Source organism: Podarcis raffonei, chromosome 7 (assembly GCF_027172205.1).
Source record: "Podarcis raffonei isolate rPodRaf1 chromosome 7, rPodRaf1.pri, whole genome shotgun sequence".
NCBI lineage: Eukaryota > Metazoa > Chordata > Lepidosauria > Squamata > Lacertidae > Podarcis > Podarcis raffonei.
The window spans coordinates 84,147,660-84,172,137 of NC_070608.1; the positions used below are offsets into that span (position 1 = coordinate 84,147,660).

General features: G+C 45.0%; 1 long non-coding RNA gene across 2 annotated transcripts; it reads right to left on the reverse strand.

Annotated features, from left to right (window-relative positions):
- Positions 1-1,683: 1,683 nt before the first annotated feature.
- Positions 1,684-24,245, reverse strand: LOC128417977 (uncharacterized). 2 transcript variants are annotated; one of them, XR_008331633.1, is made up of 4 exons: positions 23,681-24,245; positions 10,786-10,922; positions 10,270-10,457; positions 1,684-1,725 (listed from the first exon to the last, which is right to left on the reverse strand). It is a non-coding gene; the product is annotated as an uncharacterized LOC128417977 (long non-coding RNA). The 2 variants fall into 2 exon arrangements; XR_008331632.1 differs by lacking the exon at positions 1,684-1,725 and having other exon boundaries at positions 9,790-10,457.
- Between the last annotated feature and the right edge of the window lie 233 nt (positions 24,246-24,478).

Consider the following 24,478-nt stretch of genomic DNA (forward strand, 5'->3'; position numbering starts at 1 on the left):
CCCTATACGGCCTAGGACCCTCGTACCTACAGGACTGCCTCTCCTGGTATGTCCCACAGAGGAACTTACGATCTTCAAACAAAAACATCTTGGAGGTCCCAGGCCACAGAGAGGTTAGACTGGCCTCAACCAGAGCCAGGGCTTTTTCGGCTGTGGCTCCAATCTGGTGGAACGCTCTGCCACAAGAGACTAGGGCCCTGCGGGACTTGACATCTTTCCGCAGGGCCTGCAAGACAGAGCTGTTCCACCAGGCCTTTGGCCAGGGCACAGCCTGACTCCCTCCTTTGGCAATCTTCACAGAACTCTAGCCCAATGGTTGCCATCAATTTGATTTGAATTAATTTTATAATGAAATGATTTTAGAATGTTGTATTATTTTATTGTTGTTAGCCGCCCTGAGCCCGGCTTCGGCTGGAGAGGGCGGGATATAAATAAAAAAAAATATTATTATTATTACAAAGTGTCTGCAAATATGACAACATTAACCCTGCCTTATAGTCAAAACAAAAAAAAAATTTCCTTCCAGTAGCACCTTAAAGACCAACTAAGTTAGTTCTTGGTATGAGCTTTCGTGTGCATGCACACTTCTTCAGATACACTGAAACAGAAGTTGCCAGATCCTTCTATATAGTGAGAAGGTGGGGAGGGGTATTACTCAGAAGGGTGGTGGGAATGGGTGATTGGCAGATAGCTGTGATGAGCCTGTTGACGACTCTTAACGACTGCAATAGGTCTTACAGGAAAAAGCAAGGGGTGAGAAGGTGAAAAATGGCTTTGTCATGTATAATGAGATAAGAATCCAATGTCTTTGTTCAGACCAGGTCTCTCCATGGTTTTAAGTTTGGTAATGAGTTGCAATTCAGCAGCTTCTCTTTCCAGTCTATTTCTGAAATTCCTTTGTAGTAAAACAGCTACTTTGAGATCTTGTATAGAATGTCCTGGGAATGTATCTGTAACCTGCCTTATAGGAATCCCTTGCAGACAATCACAGTGCCTGCAGACAGAAAACTCAGAAAACTCAGGTTGTGTACCCACAGAGTGACCAGAGAAGGAATGGCTGGGAGGAGCACAGAGAGACGAAACGCCATGCTGCATCTGCAGCAGCGCAACTGGACACCTTCATCTGCCCCAGCTGCAACAAAACATGTCTCTCGCATATTGGTCTCTACAGCCACAGCAAGCATGGTAACTTTCCAACGGTTTGACTTAACCTTTACAATCTTCCATGTCTCCCAAGACCGACAGATGTCAGCAGCAACAACGAACCACCGTCAGTGGATGAAGGTAAAGGTAAAAGGACCCCTGACCATTAGGTCCAGTCGTGACCGACTCTGGGGTTGCACGCTCATCTCACTCTATAGGCCAAGGGAGCCAGCGTTTGTCTGCAGACAGCTTCTGGGTCATGTGGCCAGCATGACTAAGCCGCTTCTGGCGAACCAGAGCAGCACATGGAAATGCCGTTTACCTTCCCGCCGGAGCAGTACCTATTTATCTACTTGCACTTTGACGTGCTTTCGAACTGCTAGGTTGGCAGGAGCAGGGACCGAGCAACGGGAGCTCACCCCATCACGGGGATTCGAACCGCCGACCTTCTGATCGGCAAGCCCTAGGCTCTGTGGTTTAACCCACAGCGCCACCCGCGTCAGTGGATATAGGGACCATTATTAGTACACGGATCTTTAATCCATGCAAATGTCAAAATAGGCATCAACACAAAACCGATGTCTATACAATACAAAACACATTTGAATGTACCCAGGGCAGTGAGGTCCTCAAACCATTGCAAAATAAACAATGGGCAGTTATCCTAAAGTGTAGGTATCTTGGCCACCATAATGGCTTGCAAAATCCACTTTCATTGTCCAGCCACTGATCTGTATACTTCAGGAATATAGTTTAAAATAACACAAATATATGTTACTAACAACTGATAATTCCATACTGCCTCAAAAAGGCATTCTCAACATTACACCTCCAACATCTTCCTATAGAAGAGTCCAATATACTGAAATGTTATTTTTTGCTGAATCAATCTCAGTTTCAAGTCTAAGGTGTCCCGAGGTGCATAATTCTTTTGTAATTAATTAAATTATGGCATTGTGATTATGTGCAAAATAAATGCCATGCAAATGGAGGAGACATGACCAATTGCGTATCGTTTGTGGGCCAAAAGCAGCAGCAGTAGCAAACACCAATCGTATTTGCTGGGTTGATTTCTGGACATGGAACAAATAAACACAGGCGGTTCTACTCCTGTTTCTGCCTGAATATTCTGGCATCTCTGTTTCAATCACGTGGCCTTCCTGTTACCTATTAGTGGGGGGAACATTAATAACTCTCTGCAGCCCCAGTTATTCAAGAGGCATGAGTGGAGGAATGCAGTGATGGGACCAATAGTCATCACACCAAGAAAAAACCTGGATAGGCTAAATGAAAAAGAATGTGCTTGCACCAAGCCACTAACTATGCAGTTAAAATTTATCCCAGAGCAGAAGCTGGCATGGTCACTATCTGTGACTGCTCAGTCCTAAACTATCCAGGAGAGAGTTAACATTTGAGATCTAAAAATATAGAATTGTCGTTCAGAACAACTGACTCACTCCATGCAGGACTCTGAGCAATACGGCAATCAGATAATTTTCTTCTTCTTTTTGAATCAACAGTACCGCATTAACTAAATAAATATAGTATCTCATTTCAGGATATGCTTTGTGGGTAATTGAAGATACCTGCCTTACGAAAGCTACTGCCAAATCGTCTCTGACACGTTCGGTGAAATAGAAGTGCACACAAATAATTTAGAACATTATGATTGGCACAGAAACACCCTCTTTGAAGGGACAGCACTGATTAAAAATCCCATTTTAAATCCATGATTTATTCATTAATCAGCCTATCAATTATGCTAATTAAGGCTGCCAATTTGAATGAATCACAAAACAGCTAATTATATTTGGTTCCCTAAAACAGTAGCATACTTTTTAAAAAAAAATACTGCCTCTGCTGCAGTGATTAATGAAGTTTTTGTGAGCGGGTGCAAACCGCAAGTGATTTTTAAAATAGCTAATCTGGGGGAAGAACAAAGGAATTGGTGAACCGTGTAAATCACACGAAGTGCATTTTCTTCCAGCTTGCCAAGGTCATGATGCAAGACAGTATTTGGCAGAGAGGTTATATTGCTTTGCTGGAAAAGGGGCTTATCTGGTCTCTTTTGCATCGACTTTATTATGATAGATGACCGTAGGATCCATCATAGAATGTGCTGGTTCAGGGCATCACCTAATTCAACAGCCTATTTTAGATGTTCCTGTTTTAGATGTTACTGTTGCTGGATGATAGATTGGGGGGGTGAGGAGACGGGGAAGTAGAATGGCCCAGCCTCTTCCATTCATTGTCACACGCAGCCGCAGCACCCTGCTGTCCGCATGAAGAAAGCAGGATTGTACCCGCCCAGTCCCCACCATGGGATGCCGCATGCTTGAGTCAGGCACAGCTGGAACATCTGCTCAGTGACCTCCACACAGGGAATGAAGCATTGTCGCCGATAAGCCTTTTCAAAGGCTTGAAGGTGGCACTGCGGAGCTGTCATTTGCAACAGAACATGCTCCTTTGTCCAGCCTCTGGTTATATTGGTTTTGTGCAACAGTTCAAGCAGTGCTTGCAGAGAGCAGAAACAAGAATCCTAGAATTGGAGGGGATCCTGAGGGTCATCTAGACCGACCCCCTGGAAACTCAACTAAAGCATCCATGACAGGTGGCCATCCAGCCTCTGCTTAAAAACCTCCAAGGAAGGAGAGTTCTGCCATTTCATTTTTTAAAACATTCCAAATCATATGAAAGAAACAAGCATTTCGTATTTCCTGTCAATTACTTCCACACATGGCTTGTTCTGGAATATATTATTTAAAGAAGCTGTTGAATGGTTTCTGGGGGAGTGTTTTTTTAATCAGCGGAGAGAGGGAGAGAGAAAAAGAAATCAATGGATCAACTTTAAAATAATAAAAATATCCCTTCCTCCTAAGTCTGATGAGGACTAATGCAGTCTGGGCTCCTGGGAGAAATTAGACCTGACAAAACAGAATGAAAAATAGGTTTGTGTTGCCCGAGTAATAGACAGCTCAGCAGTTTATTTTATGGTACATAGAGGCATAGATCTTGTCAAACTACGTCCCTTCGTTATTAAACACAGGGAATGGCAACTTTCCAGATATGCCAAAGTGAAGTAATTGCTTTAATTACATGAGAGTCTCTGCTATATTCCTTGAGAGCTCCACTGCCCACTACCGCTTCAGCTTTAATGAGAAGATGAATATTAAGCTTGGATGTTTTGAAAATATTCTGTTAATTCTGCCTCTAACAGTCACATTCAAGTTAAACCAGACGTCGTTAAGGGTTGCATCCAACATGGAGATTCCTCCAGACAGGATTGTTCTTATTTCTGCATCTTGCTGTAAGTCCTACCACGAATCATTAAAGCACACTCAGTCTAGGCCAGGTAGTGTCATTGGACTACATCTCCCAGGCTGGCTAGGGCTGATGAGAGTTGTAGTCCAACTGGAGGACACCACATTGCCTATGCCCGATCCAGGGACTGGGGAGCGTCGCTTCTTTCCAGAAGTTACAGATTTGCCTTGTCTGGCCATGCTGACATTTAGCTATGGGCGCAGCCAGATTGCTAGACATGTTGAAAGCTTGCACAGTAGGTCAAAAGTATTAGCTGTGGACCATGAAACCCGTAGTTCAAATGTCAGCTGATCTGCAAACTCTCTGAGTGGCGTTAGGGGAAATCATTGTCTCCCGGCCCTCTGCCAGCCAGTGTCTCGCATTTGCAACATAAAACTGGCCAAGCTTTCAGAGCTGTAGCTTTTGAACTGGGCTAAATATGGTATTTGGCACAGTTCAAATGTTCAAAGCATTTCTCATACATTATGGCAGGATTAATGTTGCATGCAGATAATAGAAATTACAGAATAACTCATGCAACGAAGAATACACACACATGCAGACGGTGGCTATGGAGGGCTTTGACCATGAAATAAATACAATGGGCAACATCCATCCATTCCTGCAGATTGAAGTATGCGGGGGGTGATCCCCATAAAACTGCTAGCTAAGGAGGGTCTGGTGTGGTTTCACATTGGATGGGAAGCCACATGCTGAGATTCCAGGAGATTGGCAAAGTATTATTTTGCTTGCAGGCTCTTCAGTCTATTGCATGTGGTAGATGAAAAACAGCAGCTTCCCCGGGCTCCTGCCTCATGGGTGGTGTGACAGCCCATAAAGCACTAGTACCCTCTCCTGCGTTGCTCCCCTGGTTCCCTGCCAGTCCACCACACACCCTTCGTAACCTTGACAGTCCCTGACATACCACCTGCCAATCCCAGTGATTGTTCCTCCCTGTTCCCTTGTGTGTCTGAGAAGAACCCTGGATCTTGAATACACATTAGTTTATGGATCAACCTAAGAACCAGAGGTTTTCAGTTCAAGTCCCCTGCTGGAGCCAATCCCCTTGGAATTCTGACTAACCATATCGCTAAAATGGAAACAGAAAGGGAGCCGAACTCCTTGAGCAGAAAGCAGCATTGAAGTCAAGGACTTTCAGGCAAGGAACGTTATGAAAAAATTAATATATACAACAACAATTAAGCAATTATGCTTCAGAAGCAGAAACATGTGCCTTTGATTTGGTGGACACAATTCCACTTTGGTGTAATCAAATATAGAACATATTATGTTAATTAAGCTGTTTCAGTAAAGCAAGCAGGTGCTGATATTTGTACAACTGAATCTCAGCGTAAGTGCTCTTCTATAATTGCTATCGCACACCTGCAGCAATAATGCTTAAATAATTGTAATCATGCATGTTTGTGTAATTATACTTTCGGCAAAATCCATAGTTGTTTATAGGAAAAGATAGCTCATATCTCTTTACTTTAACACTACTGCAACCTATCCTTCACGTAGTACAAGTTGCCTGGCAACTTGACTCACTCACGGGGATACCCAAACTGTTAAAATAGTTCCCCATCACCTAGAAACCTTGAATTTGGCCTAGGTACAGGACAGGTCACACTGATTACTAGAAAAGGCCAAAAGCAAAACATTTACAAATCTGAAGTAGCAAAAATATACAGGAAAGTCCCTAAGGGCATGAAATTCCTCCTGCCACAAAGGGACTGAGCATGCTCATTGGACACAGAAATTCAATCCTTTGATATCACTAAAAAAAGAGAGGACATACTACCGTATTTTTCGCTCTATAAGATGCACCAGACCATAAGACGCACCTAGTTTTTGGAGGAGGAAAACAAGAAAAAAAATAATCTGAATCTCAGAAGCCAGAACAGCAAGAGGGATCGCTGCGCAGTGAAAGCAGCAACCCCTCTTGCTGTTCTGGCTTCTGGGATAGCTGCACAGCCTGCATTCACTCCATAAGACACACACACGTTTCCCCTTACTTTTTAGGAGGGAAAAAGTGAGTCTTATAGAGCAAAAAATACAGTATTTTGCTCTCCTTTTTTAGGGTTCTTTATCTTCAAAGCCAGATTCAGATCACACAGCCCTTCAAAGTGAGGGGTGCCCTTAGACAGAGGACCGCCCTCTGTAAAGTGGGACACATCTACAAAATCTTTGATACAGACTGCTGCTGACCCCTGTGCCTCAGACTCTGAAAACAGGGTGTCTGTTAAGACACAGTATGAGCAAAATATATTTCGAGCAAAAGAACAAAGCTTCTTTGGTGTGTGAGTTTTAAAACTATTTTATCAGCCTCGAAAGCTCAGATAGCACAAAATATATCATTCCTCGGGGGCTCTTTCGCGGGAAAGAAAGCCAGCCCAAGTAAGACAAATGAGCTCCAGGCCTTCAGCTCTGAACTGCCAATATACAGGTGATGTCAACCTGTGAGGTTGAAAGTCATGGATTTCATTATTGCAGCACATTAAGGCCAAGAGAAAAATCTAATTTGCTGCTGCATCAGTGACTCTGTGCTATAATCAAATGAAGGGGTGGGGGGGGGGGACATTAGTGCAACATATTAAAATGGAAGCATAGGGAAGAAGGGAGCGATTAAAAAAAAACAGCTCTCATTTTGCTGAACACCTCAATTTCTTTTGTCCACAAGACTGTAAAAGAGCCTTTATAGATATATTTCCCTGATTTCACATGCTCAGCTTGCAAGAATTTTGCTGTCCAAGAGAAATTCTGAGATTGCTTGGTCTGGATGTATTTACCATCAGAAGGTTACAAGAAACATGTAAACTTGCACACAGCTGGAAAAGCTGCCTATATGTGGTTGCACTAGGTGTGTTCTTCAGTGATGAAAGGTTTAGACAGGTTCTCGGTTTATTCACCAGAATCTGTATTCTTACTACAGATGGAGAGTTGTATCCAACACAGTTCTGTGTGAAGCAAACCCATGGAAGTGAATGGACCTAAGTTCGCCATGTACATCAAGTCCAATGGGTCTACTCTGAGGAACACCAAAACTGTAGACAATCCTTAGGCTCTAAGTAGCTTTGACGTAAGCCACAGAATATTGAAGTTAAATGTAGGTGCAAGGTCCAAACTCTGATGGGGGCATGTTGGGGAACCCCCACTGGGGTTGCCGTCTAAACTGGGGAGGGCGGGTGTCTGTTGTCTGCATCCGGAGGAAAGCCGTTAAATGGGGAACCTTGGGAGCTGCGCTTCTTGGGGCCACCCAAAAACAATGGTTTTTTTTTAATGATATTTATTAAAATTTTTCCATTATAATACATTAAAAAATCAAAAAAGACGAAACAAAAAAATTTAAAAACACATAGAATTCAAAATCCTTATTTTCAATAACATATTTCCCTGACTTCCCCACACCTCCCCCTCTTGTATTCCAATTCAAATTGTTGGTTCAACAAGTTCTTGTCCCCAATTTTTGACCTTTTTATATTTAATTCATTTTAGAAAAACCAATTTTAACTTATAAACATCAGTGTTTAAACATCAGTTCAACAAGTTCTTGTCCCTAATTTTTAACCTTTTTATATTTTATATTTTATAGTTAGTTCATTTTGAAAAACCAATTTTGCCTTATAGACATCAATGATTATACATCAGTGCTTATTCTTAAAGCCTTTTTCTAAAGTCGACCTAAATTCCCTTCCACGATTTCCTCAATTCTCATACAAATAACAAAACAAAATAAAAGCAAAACAGATTATAATTATACACCCTTTGGATTCCCAAACTCCACCCCCCCTTTCCCGGTTCCAATCCCCAATAATCGTCCATCAGTCAATCTACTATCAGCCTGGAGACCTCACGTCCGAGGCTCTTAATTCTCTCTCAATTCCTCTCTGCCAGCTTTTTTGATAGTCCTTGGTATTAAACACCAAATCTCGGAGAAGCTCTAGTCCAATAAAGTCCATGTTTCTTCCAGCCAGACCTCCATACTTAAAAGTGGAGCCTGAATCTTGTTTCTTACTCCTTTCAAATCCAAATGTCTCCAAAGCTCCAACTTCCACCTTAATCAAATTTGTAATCCTTGGGTCTTCAGATCTCCACACAAGGAGATCTCTCCATTCTTCAGTCTCCAATTCAGACCAAATTTTCACCATCAAGTTCTTATTTTCCTTTGCAGCCATCATGTCAGGCCTCTGGCTCTCCTTTATCATCTGTAAAATTACAGCTCCTCCTTCCTTTTCCTCAGGAACAACATATATCTCTTTCTTCACACTCTCAAAGCTCTCAAGTTTCTCTTCTTGTCCAGCTGCATGGGCTTCCTGAGTCAATTCCTTATCAGATTCAATGAGTTTGTTTACTGTTAAGTCCAGAGTTGCAACATTTGTAGCCAAAACATCAATTTGGCCTTGTAGCTTTCCCAAGAGAACAAAGACTCTGTCCAATTCAGCTTGAATTTCCCCTCCTTCAGCCATTCTTGTAATGTCCCAAAATCCCCTCTAGAGGGATTTTGGTTACTTAGTGTTCTTTCCCATTCAAATCCAAAAATCAAATTAGTTTGTATCAGTTCTTCCTTGTTTTCAACAAAGTATAGTCAAATTGTAACAAATATAGCCAGCAGAAGCAGCAGAACCAAAGTTCTCTTTTTCCGTCTTGACAGCTAATTTGACAGCTGTCAAACTCTTCAATACCTTCAACAGGCTCTCTCGCGGATCACTCCCGGGTCCGGGCGGGTAGCACTTCAGCTCCCAAAATTAGCTCTTATCCTCCAGTAAGGTTTCTTCTAATGCCAAATCGTGAAATTAATGTCTTTTGCCCAATAATAAAAGAAAAAATTCTCTCGACCTTAGTTAGCAGGTCCTTGCTTTAGATTGTTTACAGGACGAGGAGGCGGACTTCCTGTTTGCGCCTTCCCCGATCGTACGTAATTCACCGAAAAATTTTCTTTAAAAATCCAATTTCCGTACTACTCACGGGTTGTTATTTTGAAGTCCAAATCACAAGAAGAAGTCAGCGCTCTCCGGCCATGGCAGCGCAGCTTCACTCCACAGGAGAAGCAGTCGACTCTCAGCACCGCGCCGCTCACCCCGTCTCCCGTTCCGAAGCCTTTAAAAAGGCTCCTTCGCAGGTCGGGGGGTGCAAATGGTGCCCGCCGAGTCACCAGGTTCACAGGCTTCACCGCCTGTGATTTTTAGGGGTCTCCGCGTCACCGCAGCGGTACGACCCTGATCCTGTGGAGCCGATTCCCTCTGGAGCTCGGAGGGAATCCGCCATTAGCCGCTGGCGCCAACCCAGAAGTCTCCACCCAAAAACAATGTTGCAGGAAGACCTTGTGTAGGGAGACCACAAAAGCCCCTTCACCCGCAGAGATCTCATCAATAAAGATGCCTCTGCTATGTTGTAAGACAACCACAACATGGTTGTATTGGTCAGAGACCAAACTTTGCTTCACCGTGTCTTCAGTGTAGCCAAAGATGGCATGGATGTGGCAGAAGAGATGCAGAATTTGGCCTTGGGGGACTCTCTGCTGTTAGTGGAAGGGCACTTTCCTCTGGGAGAAACAGTTTTGAAGGACACAAAGCCGAACTCTCAGCAGAAACCAAGCCAGAGCCTCCTCGCTGCACCCATTTCCTCCTGTGTCAGTCCCCCTCACCTCAATGTAGATAGATCTCACTGCTTGTGGCATTCTGGAAAACTCCTTGTTCTTGAGAGAAGCGGTGATGTTTTCCACCATGGGAGGAATCCACCAGTATCACTTTCAGGGACACATTCCTATCCCATGCCTTGAGCTCCATTTGCCAGACCTTTAGAAGGTCACTGTGTTCTTCCTCTTACCTCACCATGGCAGACAACCCCTGGCTGAAATTCTCCGGGCAGAAAAATTGGTCTATGATGGCTATCTCTAGTTTCTCTCGTGGTGCTGAGAAGGAGGTGCAGAAGTCCCTTAGCCTCTCTGTATTCAAGGAAGGCCAGTATTACCAGGAGGGTCATTGCCACAGGCTTTGGGAATCAGGACCTCTTATCTGGAAAAAAGAAAAAGAAAAAAGAGGTGCTCTCAGCAGGATAGCACCAAAAGATCCTGGTTTTCTGTACTGTTTGGTATTTGATTATTGTAAGTCAGAACACCAAGAACCAAAGTGGAAAACCATGTTTACGAGGCTTCCCCAGAAGTTGATATTTTCAGAAATTGTGAATTATGCAGATCTGCCTTGACATGCAAACAGGATCAAATTCCTTCCCCATCCTTGCTCCCTAGTAGCCGCCTAAAGGTGGAAAACCACCTGGACTGGAAACTCCCAGAGGCTGAAGGGGAAAAGGACTCTATTGGCTGCTTTGCAACACACTACTCACCTGAGGAATTCCTGGTCATAGAGGAAGTTGACAAGCATTCCCAGGTGAGCGATCAGCAGCTGTGGGAAGTGCTGGCGCACAGCTGCCTTGTATTCCTCCATCCTGAGGGTGGCGTGCAACAGGCTGGTCAGATGTTGCTGGGAGAGGCTTCCGGCGAGGCAGCATGGCGGCTGCAACAGCAGAAAAGAGCTCCTGAAGCCAGCCAGAGTAAAAGGCTGTCTGGCCGATTCCCGGGCTCCCAAGACTGCTGCCGCCAGCACCGCCAGCGGAGAGGAATCGGGGGTGCCCGGGAGTCTATCAAAGGAGCCAAAACACACACCCCCCAGGACTGAGATTGAGCCGGAAAGGCACCCGACCCCCCCCCCCGCCAACAGCCCAGAGGAGCTTCAAAACCAGGAGAACAGTGGAGCTAAAGCAAAGAGGGAGAAAGAAAGGGGGAGAGAGGAAGAAAAAGAAAGACAGAAAAAGGAGCCCCAACTTTACCGCTGCTGCCCCCATCTCTGCCGACGGGAAAAAAGAGGAGAGGTAGGTGAGCACCGGGAAGGAAAAAGAGGCTCCGAAAAAACATGTGGCTGAGCCCGACCGGAGCTCCAGAGGCAAGGAAAACAGCGAAAAGCCGCATGACAAAGGAGATCACAGAAAGGAAGAAACTACCCTTTTTCCCCCCTTTCTTTTTCTTTTTCTTTTTAACCCCCTTTTTGTTAACCCCTTCCTCCTCCCCCTCTCTCTCCCTTTTTTTCAAAAAAATTAAAAATCTTTTTTATCCCCCCCCATATACCTACTTTTATCATTCTTCTTTTTAAAAGAGGGGCCACTGCTGCTGCAGCCACCCTTTACTTGAATTTTAATTGTTGTTTCTACCTTTTCTACACTATTTAAAGACACCCTTTTCCACACACACACACCCCAACTTAAATCTCATTTTATTTTCACCTCAAACTCCCCTCTTAAGAATTAAAATGGCAGTACCCAGAAAAGAGCCCTGAAACAACACAGGTCATTTCCTGGGACTGCCACTTCGCCCCAGACTTTCCACTCTCTTTTACTTATCCTTTTCGTACCTTACTCATTTTTTAAAATAAAATAACTTTATATATATATATATATATATATATACACACACAAAAACACATTTTTTTTAACCTTTAATTCTCATTTTTATCTTCTACCCGTACCATTTTAATTATTATTATTATTTACAAACAAAAGATAATAATAATAATTAGGGGGAAATAGTTTTTTAAAAACAACAACAACACACACACACAATTCCCCCCCCCCTCTTTTTAGAGCCCTTTCTATTCTAATTGTCAGCTTCTTCTTGAGGGGGGAATCCTTCGCCCCCCTGCTACGACCACCACTCTCTTTTAAAACAAAAATTTTCTCCATATCACTGCTATTGCTATTGATACTCTCCCCCTCAACTCTCCCCTTTTATTTTTCTCTTCCTTTTTTCTCTCCCCTCTCTCTCTCTTCACCCCTCCTTATTTTTTCCTTCCATCCCACCTTTCACTTTCCATCCCCAATTTTGTTTTCTATCCCCTTTACTTTAAAAAATCAACCCCCCCTTTTTTTAGCCTGTTCGTCAGATTGTTTTTGAGGAGGGAGCCCTCTCCCCCCACCCCTCTTTTAAAATAAGACTTTCCCCCATACCATTGCCACAGTTCACCCTCCCTCCCTCCCTCTCCCCTCTCTTTTGTTCTCCTTCCTTTTCCCACCATTCCCCCTCCTCCTCTCCTTTTCTCTCCCTCCTCCCTTTCTCCCTCCCCCCTCCCCTTCCCCTAAAGGAAACACATACATACATTCATATCACTGTATCATACTTTGCCCCCCTCATACTATAGCTAAAACTATTGCTGCAATCTATTACCGCTGATATTACTGTACTATCTCTCCTCTCTCTTTCAACTCTCTTTTTGTCTCTCTCTCTCTTCTCTTATACTCCAATCTCTCCTCTCCCCCCGGCTCCCCCCTTCTTCTTTCTTCTTCTTCCTTTTACTCCCTCCACCCTTTACATATAGCCTATTTGTCTGTCTCTGCTTCTGAGTGCACTCCCAACCCCAACTTCCACCTTAACTGGACCCCAGTACAGTACCCCTTTGGGGTATATACAAATCCCTCCGAAACAAATATTTCCCCTGGCCCTGTTACGAGAAAGGAGCAATGCAGCAGCGAGCTCCAGGTGGCTGGAAAGCCAAACAGGATGTTGACGTTATGGGACTGTACCGTGGGAACAAAGGACAGTCTATTCAGTGTACTGAGCACCGGATGTTAGCTCAGAGTGTCACATGATCTGTACTGGAAGTACATGGGAGGAGTATTCTCTCTCTGCTGCTGGAGTTAAGAGAGAGCAGTCACGTTTCTCTGTACTGCTGGAAGGACAGAAATAAAAGCATGTAAATACGTTTCTGTCTGTCTCTTTCCCCTCCCTGGGGATGAGAGGGGAGGAGTGGTGTGTTCTTCTCACGTTGAGGAGGATCGCCGATTGAGACCTCGCCTGATCTTGCCGGGAGTCGCAGACTGGGAGGTCAACAAAGGAACTCAAGCCGGGTGCCTGGATAGTGGCCAAATTCCTCTGACTAAGGCTTGATATTCCAACAACTGGTAGCAGTAGCCGATGGTTATCTGATCCATGGGAATCAGCATGAGAGGTGAGAGGTCGATGGATCGTTTGCCATCCTCTGCACCAAAGGAAAGAAGATAACGTCTGCGTGCAGCCAGAAGCTGAACAGACGGCTGGACACCGAGAGGGGGTGTTTTCCAGGCAACGGAGCCCCAAAGGTATGCTGAATTTCGGGCTAAAAAGTGTGAACGCAGATTGATTTATTCTCTGGTTCACGAGAGCTGCGTTTGGAGAAACAGCTCTGAGAGCAAAGGCTTGCATACCAGGAATTCTTGTGGTTGATAAGATTTCCTGTCCCAAGAATGGTATGCACAGTTGCTAGGCAACGACCGTCAGTAGGCTTGGAAAGTTACTGACAGAGAGCCTGGAATTGTTTTGGCTATCTACGCAGCTGTGCAAGGACTTTAAAACAGCGTGCAGTTTGCCTGCCAGAGTAGGCAGTAAACAACCCAGAAGAGACTTTTGGATTTTACAGGCTTGACAGTGAGAGCAGACACTTGGATTCAGAATGGATGCCAAGAAGGGGGGAGGTTTACCTTATCCCCCTCCCCTGACTAATGACAATTATTCATCTTGGTCTGTAAAGATGAAAGCCCTGCTGCAGAATCAGAGGATCTTTGAGGTGATTGATAACCCCATCCCTGCAGCACCAACACAAGGTTGGGAATCACAGAATCTAAAGGCCAGGACGGCTATAATTCTGTGTGTCTCAGATAGCCAATTGGTGCATATTCAGAATTTAGAGTATGCGCGAGAGATTTGGGAGACGCTGCGTAGAACACATCAGAGGGATGCTGGTTCTTCAGCGTTGCTGTATTTTGAGAAGCTGACCAATCTGAGGCTTGCGCCTGATGGAGATGTTCAAGCGCACCTGACGGAGATGAAATATCTGCGCCAACAGATGGTGGAACGCAATTTCCGTCTACAGGAGGAAGTGTTTTGCTTCATGATGATAAACAGCCTAAATCGGACTTACAAAACCGTTGCCAGTCAGCTTGGTTCCCTTCCGGCTCAAGATTTGACCGCGGAGAGGGTGTGTGCCGTTGTTTTGAATGAACACGACAGGCTTGCTGCACTGGAAGTAAAGGACAGGGGGAGGGAGGAACGGAGTTCTAATTCCCCCAATAATGTTGCTACTGGAGAGAATGCTGTAGCTTTGAACGTTGTCCAATGTTACAATTGTGGACAGGCTGGGCATCTTCAGCGGAACTGTAAGAAGCCACGCCAGCCAAAAGGAGCTAAGGGCCGCTCAGCAAAGCCTGAGGCATCAGGCAAAGGACATACCAAGCCTATGGTGAAACCTGCAAAGGCTCTGATGTCGAAAGGAACCACGCCAGATGTTGAGAACGCGTTTATAATCGACACTGGAGCGACCGTTCATATGTCCCCACACAGAGAACTATTTTCAACGTTTAAGAAGCAAAATTTCGCTGTGAAACAGGCCAACGGTCAGAAGCTGGAAGCGACCGGGATAGGGACTGTGTTTCTTAAGAGTCTGAACCTGACTATAAACAATGTTTACTTGGTTCCTGAATTGAAGTTCAATCTGCTGAGTGTTTCGCAGATTGCAAAGAAAGGACTGAAACTGTCCTATGATGCTGAGAGCTGCAAGATCTTCAAAGATGGAGAGTTGTATCTTTCTGCCAGAGAGAAAGATGGACTGTATTTGTTGACTTATGACCAAAGTGATTACATGGAATGTAAATCATCTGAGTCTAACCTAATTTCTCTCGCAGGTGTGACCAAAACGAACACCAAGAAGGTGACCGGGGTCGACAGAGCGTTTCAGCGAGTGTATGCTGATGTGATTGGTCCTCTAGCACCATCTAGAGGCAATGCAAGATTTTATCTTGTGTGTGTGGATCATTTCTCTAATTTTGTATGGATTTATGTGTTACAGAGGCCACAGGAAGCCTTGGAAAGGTTTCAGGAGTTTTGTGACAAGGTTAAAAATATGCATGATGCTAACATTGATTTTCTTTTCACAGATGAGAAGCAAATATTTCTTTTACAGGATTTTCAGGAGTTCCTGCAGAAGAAAGGGATAAGACACAAGGTTGCTGTTTCAGCGGAAGCGTGGAACAGGGGTGTCTGTGTACGGGTGAACAAAGAATTGCAAAAGGGGATGAAAGCGCAATTGCTTAGTTCACATCTGCCACATGAGTACTGGGCGGAGTCGCTAATGTCGTTTTGTTATACGTGGTTGAGAAAGGTTTCAAAAGAGTTGGGAAGTTCTCCTTTTGAGAAACTGTTCCATAGAAAACCTTCTGTTGCCCATTTCAAGGTTTTTGGGTCTCATGTGAGGACAGAAGCTCCAGGTGGAGTAAAGAATGCCAGAGGCATTTTTGTGGGATATGAAAAGGGTCTCTACAGAGTAATTTTGTCTGAATCTGGTCAGGTGGTTCTCACAAAATTTCTAGAGAGTGCTCCTGAACAGGAGAGAGTGATAGTTCACACATTTCCCACAGAGGACAATTCAGATGATGATGATGATTTTACAGATTACAGTGGTACTGAGAGTGACAGTGATAGCTCAAAGAGCTCAGTTGTCACAGTCATTGAGAGGAAATCTCACACAATGGATAGACCTTCACAGGTGAAGGATGAACCACTGTTTACTATTGGAACTGGTTCTCCAAAGAGTCCTGAGACTGAACCAGTGAGCAGAGAGAATCAGCACCTCATACGAAGGTCTGAGAGAGTTACAAAGGGTGTACCACCCAAGAGGTACTCAAAAGAGTTTGCCAACTTAGCTGTTGCATGTGTTGCTGTTGTACACAACCGAGGACAGGTTGGAGCTGTGTCTAAGTCAGAGACAAAGACACAACAGAGAGTTGCTAGCCAAGGTAATGCAGATGCACTCATTCCTTGGAAGCCAGACAACCAGAGAGGTACACTGGGGAAACCAGTGGCGGGGAGTTCCAAGGGTGGAACTGTAACAACAGGGGAGTGTTATGTGTATAACAACTGTTTGTTTTCTTCTCTGGATCACGCTTTGCTTGCCGCAACACGCATTGATTCTTTTGGGGGAGGATGTTACGAAAAAGGAGCAATGCAGCAGCAAGCTCCAGGTGGCTGGAAAGCCAAACAGGATGTTGACGTTATGGGACTGTACCATGGGAACAAAGGACAGTCTATTCAGTGTACTGAGCACCGGATGTTAGCTCAGAGTGTCACATGATCTGTACTGGAAGTACATGGGAGGAGTATTCTCTCTCTGCTGTTGGAGTTAAGAGAGAGCAGTCACGTTTCTCTGTACTGCTGGAAGGACAGAAATAAAAGCATGTAAATATGTTTCTGTCTGTCTCTTTCCCCTCCCTGGGGATGAGAGGGGAGGAGTGGTGTGTTCTTCTCACGTTGAGGAGGATCGCCGATTGAGACCTCGCCTGATCTTGCCGGGAGTCGCAGACTGGGAGGTCAACAAAGGAACTCAAGCCGGGTGCCTGGATAGTGGCCAAATTCCTCTGACTAAGGCTTGATATTCCAACAGGCCCCACCCCCTAATCTTTTGCATCTCTACCTGCTGACCCCCTCCCTTTATATGAACTGTCTGTCCGTTAGTCTACTCATCTTCTTACCTGCCCCCCCCCCCCGCTTTGGCGGCACCGCTGAGGCAACTACAGAAGCCCTACAGAAGTTCTTAAAACACAGGCTAGAAGTGACACAAATGACCACCTAATCCAAACGCTCTGCACAAGCCACCAGCCAGCAACGCCTGATCAGCTCAGCAACCCAACAATACCCAGGAACCACCACTGCCACAACTCCTAACCACCGCTCTACTCCAAGAGGATGCCAAGCCAACCTCAAACCAAAACCATTAGGGAGACTGAGATGACACCAACCAGGGAGATGGCAAACAATGCTAAGACTGTAACTCCCCTTCAAGATGATGACCGCCCAGTAACGAAACGAGACCTGAGGGAAATGGAAGCAAGATTAGAAGCACGATTAGAAGAAACACTAAAGGCCACAATGGCTCCCATGCAGGTACTAATCAACAATCTAACCTCCAAAGTGGAAGCTCTAGAGAACAAGAACCAAATGCAAGAAAGAATAATAGAGCAATACCGGGAGGAGAATGCACGTGTGAACAAGAAACCGGACGAACTGGTAAACCAAATGGAAGCAGAACACAGAGAGATGAAAATTAAGCAAGCCGACCTTGAAGACCGCAATAGACGTTGTAACATCCGCTTCCGCAACTTTCCTGAAAAAACAGAGGAGAAAAGCCCAGCAGACCTAATTATACGCTGGCTGAAAAACACAATCCCAAGCCTGAAACCTGAGGCAGATGACTTGGAGAGGGCTCACAGAGCCCTAAAACCTATGCCAAAACCCAGCGCCCCCCCAAGAGACATCATTGTATGCTTCACACGCTACAAAAAGAAGGAAGAGGTATGGAACAACACCAGAAACTTAACCAACTTTCGATATGGAGAAACCCCCATCCTGGCCTTACAGGACTTATCCCAGGATACCCTAAACCGGAGGAAAAGCCTGCGCCCATTCACCCAGCGTCTCCAACAAGCAGGGATCAAATACCGATGGGGCTTCCCCTTCCGCCTCATTGTAACAACTAATACAACACAACACACGGCCACCAACATATCTGAGGCCCTGCAACTACTAAAGAACCTTGAACTCGACCTCCCACCGGAATGGCAACCGACAAACCCACCAAGTGACAGCCCCAACCACGAGGAAACAACAGCAAACAACTGGACGACGGTACAGAAGAAAAAGAAACAACAGAAGCAGCACAACAATGCAAACCAATACAGGCAAGCATCATGCTCAGAACCGTCCCGCCGGCCATACGACACAAGAAACCAGACCAAGATTAACCAAACCAATTCATCGCAGATGGACAACCCTACAACAACAACAACAACCCCAGCTGAATGAAGCAACCAGGAAAAAACCACAAACTGAAGGACTGGTGATTCCCCCCCCCTTTCCCCCTCTCTCCCCCCAAAACATAGATTTAGTTAACACCATCAACATCCCCCCCAGCCCCGCACCCCCACAGAAATCCTCACCCCAACACCAGTCCAGACGACCTCAACCACACTCCCCATCACCCACACCTTCAACATCCTCATACTCCATACTAAGGAAAAACAACTCCAACCTTAATAACACAACCCACAATCAGGCTAAAATCTGATACCCAACCAGCACTATGGTGGCACCAGAGCGTACCAGCACCCACATCCCCACCCCAACACACCAACAATGTTGCTCAAAACATTGGCAACATTGCTTATGAACCTTATACCTTATACTTGACAGCGTCGTTACAAAGTCACTTCACACTGTCTCGCTGATCACCCCCCATCGCAAACAACAGGGGGGATGGCCTGCCCTTGAACATGGCCCTCCACACCAGCTGAGACCTAGGACCAACCGGCTAAATGCCAGATGGCCCAAAATACCCCAAACAAACACCTATATGACTACATATAGGAAACCCTCCACAACTTACCCCCTACTCTTTAACCCAAATCTTACTCTAATCCCACTAGCCCCTAAGTCAGCGCAACCCCACTGGTTCTTTAAACAACACGAAGAGAGAGACACAAGACAACCCGAACGGGTTGGCAGGGAATCGCCCCACATAATAGATAAGCAAGATGGCTAACCTAAAAGCAATTACATTAAATGTGAGGGGGCTGGGAAACCCCATCAAAAGAAAGCGCATCACCTCATACATAAACACCATGAAACCACACATCACCTTCCTACAAGAAATACACAACCCACCCAAAGGCAGCAAACTCCTGAGCGACCCCCGCTTCAGTCAACAGTGGGTCGCACGAGGCTCAGGGAAAGCACGTGGTGTAGCCATAATACTTAGTAGAGACCTGAACTTCACTGCCACAACAGTCCTCAAGGACAAAAAAGGCAGATTCATCTTCGCTAAAGGGACACTAGACGGCAAAATCAAACTGACAATCGGCTCCATATATGCCCCAAACGCGAAACAATTAGAATTCTTCCAGAAGACACTAAACAAATTCCTCTCCTTCTCTGAAGGGGAAGCAATCCTAGGAGGGGACCTCAATCTAAATATGAAAGGTATATCCCTGAAAGATATCCACCCTACAACCCCATGGGCAACCTTCCTCCAAAGGAAACCTCCAACAACTAGGAACTCTTACAAATTACTAAAATTGCTAAAAAACAGGGGTCTCTACGACATCTGGGGTGAGCAAAACCCGGGAGACATCAGTCATACATTCCAATCGGGACGCCATGATACAGTGTCCAGACTGGACAGCATTCTACTCACACAGGGTCTGATCCCCTCAGTGGAATCAACAAACATAGGTAACATTAAAATCACAGATCACGCCCCAGTAGAAGTCATCGTTAAAATAGGAGAAGGAACACAAACCACCCCATCATGGTCCTTCAGTCCCATCCTAACTACAAACAAACAAATTAGAGAGAGTCTCACAAAAACCCTCCAAAACTACTTCGAGGAAAACGATGTAGACAATATAACAACCCCCCTCCTATGGGACGCAATGAAAGCGGTCACCAGAGGAGCTTGCATAAAAGAGAAAACATTCCTTAAAAAACAAACCACCTCAAAAATTAGCAAAATAGAACAAGACACCACATAGAACAAGACACCACAGTCCTCTCATCACGCTACAAACAAACAGGATCTAAAAAACTCCTCAAACTTATAGAACAAAAAAGGAGAGAACTAGACTCCTTAGAAATCAACAAAACAATGATCAACATTCTATACTCTAAACAACGTTTCTATGAATATGGAGGGAAAAACTCCAGATTACTAGCAAATAGATGTAGGAAAAAAGCACTCAAACAAGAATACACTGCATCACCAAAAAAGACGGCAACATAACATTCTCCCCCAAAGAAATAATCTCAGAATTTGCAGAATTCTACTCCAACCTATACACCTCCCATAACCCACCAGAGAGGGAAATCAAAAAATTTCTAGCAGGACTGACCATGCCTACCCTAACTGATGAGGAACAGGAATTCATGGACAGCCCTATCACACCAGAGGAAATAGATGCAGTCCTCAAAAATCTGAAACCACACAAAGCCCCAGGCCCAGACGGCTTCACAGCAGAATTCTATAGGAAATTCAAAGAACCCTTGATGCCTTACATGACCCGCCTATTCAACGACATCATAAAAGGGGGTCCCATCCCCAAAACCTGGACCCACTCCAAAATAGTCTCCATCCCAAAACCACTAAAAGACAGCCTCAAAGTAGAATCATACCGCCCAATCTCATTAATAAACCAAGACTACACGATATTCACATCAATCTTGGCCAACCGCCTAAAAATCTTCCTACACTAGTTAATAGCCCCAGACCAGACTGGCTTTGTCCCTGGCCGCAATATAACAGACCCCATCAGGAAACTACTGAACCTGATCGAACACAGCAAGGCAACGAAACTCCCATTGACAATTATGTCCTTAGACATCCTCAAAGCCTTTGATTGCTTAGAGTGGAAATACATATTAGCAGTACTAACTAACATGAAATTTGGCCCCAACTTCCTACAAATCCTCAAACAAATATACTCCCAAGCCTCAGCAAGATGCAGAACTAATAATATGGATTCTAATACTATAGCTATCCAAAGAGGCACGAAACAAGGATGCCCACTGTCTCCCTTCTTATTTATCCTGGCTCTGGAACCCTTAGCAATCCGCATCCGAGCAGCCACAGACATCAAGGGAGTGGAAATAAAAGGCAGAACCTATAAATTAGGGCTCTTTGCAGATGACCTAATGGTCACAACACCAGACCCCATAAGCACAGCAACCTCCCTAATCAGAGAACTCAACACATTTGCAATGGTGTCGGGCCTACAGGTAAATTTCACAAAGTCAGAATTTATGTGCTTCAACACCCCTCCTCACACCCAAAAAGAACTCACGAAGGTCACCAAAATAAAACTTTGCCACACCAAGTTCAGATACCTAGGGGTACAAATAACCAGAAACCTCAATAAATTGCACCTCCACAACTACAAGCCCCTGTGGCGACAAATTAACAAAGACCTAAAGAGATGGAATAACATGAATTTCACTCTCTCAGACAAAATAGCCATGATCAAAATGATCACACTCCCAAAACTAACCTACCTATTCCAAACCCTCCCAATCTGGATCCCCCCAACCCAACTCCGCAGTTGGCAGAGAAAACTACACTCTTTTATCTTCTCACATAAAAAACCAAGAATAAGCCCCAAATGCCTGCACCTCCCCACCTCAGAAGGAGGATGGGGAATCCCCAACATAGAAGCATATTACATTGCCAACCAAATACGACATATAATCCCATATATACTCAAAGATGAGACAAAACAATGGGTACACCTAGAGAGGGACACAATTGAAAATACCTGCACCACAGCATACCCACTCCTCCCAAACAAACTAAAGAAAATTCCCACAACACTCAACAGGTACACACAGACCATGCTCAAAGCATGGAAAACAGAAATAGGCAAACTATCCCCAACCCCATCCCCACTAATCCCCCTGGCATACCACCCATTATTCCACCATGCAGCACAAAACCTCCAGATAAAAACCTGGTGAACCAAAGGCTTATATCGCCTAATAGACTTTTATAAAAATAACAAACCTTTGTCAACACAAGAAATACAAGACAAACTAGAAGACACCCAAATGCCCTGGTTAACACAACACCAACTACATGCCCACTTAAACAACCCAACAGTAAAATTAGCAGCAACTAGGCCCCTGACAACCTTCGAAAACCTCCTCCTAACAACAAAGGGAAACAGTAAAGGGACGGTATCCGCAATATACAAAATACTACTCCAAAATCCCACAAACCCCCTAGACGCAATCAAAAAACAATGGGAGAATGACATAGGCTATGAGATCAACCCCACGCAATGGACCAGAATGTGGTCTAAACCTCCCTTTAAATCCATATCAACGAAAAGAAAAGAACTCACACTGAAACTCACCTACAGGTGGTACCTAACACCAAGGAAACTAGCGCTAATACGCCCAGGAACCTCACCAAAATGCTGGAGAGGGTGCACCTCCACAGGCACATACCTCCACATGTGGTGGGAGTGTCCCAAAATCCAACTATTCTGGGCAACAGCCATACGAGAAATATGTAAAATAACTAAACAAGTATTAGATATCACCCCAGAATTGGCCCTACTAAACATCTTCCAAGACAACAACGCCCATTTACACCACAAAGAACTCATAACCCACCTACTTTCAGCAGCCAGAAACACCATAACCAGACACTGGAGAGACCTATCAGGAGTAAGCATGGACCAATGGTACCAAATAGTATGGGAAACAGCCCTACTAGAAAAATTAACTAATAAACTGAAACTGACACGGGGACAAACAGAAGAAGACACCTTCACCCCGGTATGGCTCCCCTTTATCACATACACAGCCCAACAAGACAATGACAATAATCCACCAACAGCATAGAAAATCAATATGGCTAACCTGATCCAAAACACCCACCCACCCCACTCACACAAGAAAACAAAGATCACCACAGCCAATCACAAACAAACAATCACACCCTAGGCCAACCCCAAACTCTCTCACCACCAAAGGAACACAAGTGAACAACACAAACAACGCTGACACCAAACTCTACATACATTAAGCATAATAGAAACACCGCCACCCGACCCCACCCCCATCCATCTTCCCTCCCTCCACCCCCTTTCTTTTTCCTTTTTTTTTTCTTCTCCCCCTAATGCCTCAACAAATGAAACGGATTTGTAAAAATGTTACATGGGGGGGGGGAAATACGAGGCATTACACTTCTGTAAAACAAGAAAATCCTAAATAAAATATTTAAAAAAAAAGATGTTGCTGGGAGAGAGAGAGGTGCAAGTCACTTTCCCTGCTTTTATGCTGAATACAGAAACCCCTGGATATTACACTGGGGAAGAAGGAAACCAGAAAGCAGATGGTTTGTGTTAAGTTGTGGGTGAACATATCAGACGACACAGCGATTCTTCAAACAGCTCTTGTTTATTCACAAGCCAGAACAGAACTGAACTGAAGGGTTCAGCCAGCCTGCTTATATAGAGCTCCACTAGAACGCAACAGTAACCATTTTCTGTAACTATCCAATCACTGAACGTCACTTTCAATCCCTTATTTGCATATGTGGACCTGATTGAAAACTATCTACAGTATCCCCCTGTTGGCTCAGGGTGAGAACTTCAGTACATAACAGTTTGTCCTTACCACTGCGGTGGCAGATTCCACCAAGGGGCTTTGGTACAGTTGCTCGGCCCTCAGATGGAGTAGTTGTTATTGGTCGGCCGATGCAAAAACCTCCTGCCATATTCTCTCGCAGTCACTGTGAATGCAGATTCAAGTCTTCTGCTTGCTGCCATGCTACAGAGAGAAGAAATCACTCTTCCTTTTGAAGGACCTATTAATGGCTATGGTACCACAGCAGGAGCCCCCCAAAACCTCTGTCTGTTGCCACGAGGCAGCAAAAAAGAAGGGGAAGAAGAGGAAGAAATTTGGAGACAGGCTCGTGACACTGTGGGAGGTATTCAATCACTTTCTCCAAGTGATGGCAAGCTATGATGGAGAAAGCACAGACAGCCACATTTCTGCCCTCTACTGTGGGCCCCTGGGTGATCTTGTAGAAAGCCTCCAGCAGCACCTCCACCTGTCAGAGAAGAAGGAGTGGGTTACATATGTGGGAAAAGCTTAGGTCTATGTTCTCTGGAGAGGGACGCGGGTGGCGCTGTAGGTTAAACCACAGAGCCTAGGACTTGCCGATCAGAAGGTCAGCGGTTCGAATCTCCGTGATGGGGTGAGCTCCTGTTGCTCGGTCCCTGCTCCTGCTCACCTAGCAGATCGAAAGCACACCAGTGCAAGTAGATACATAGGTACCACTGTGGCGGAAAGGTAAGCGGCATTTCCGTGTGCTGCTCTGGTTCGCCAGAAGTGGCTTAGTCATGCTGGCCACATGACCCAGCTGTACACCGGCTCCCTCGGCCAATAAAGCAAGATGAGCGCCGCAACCCC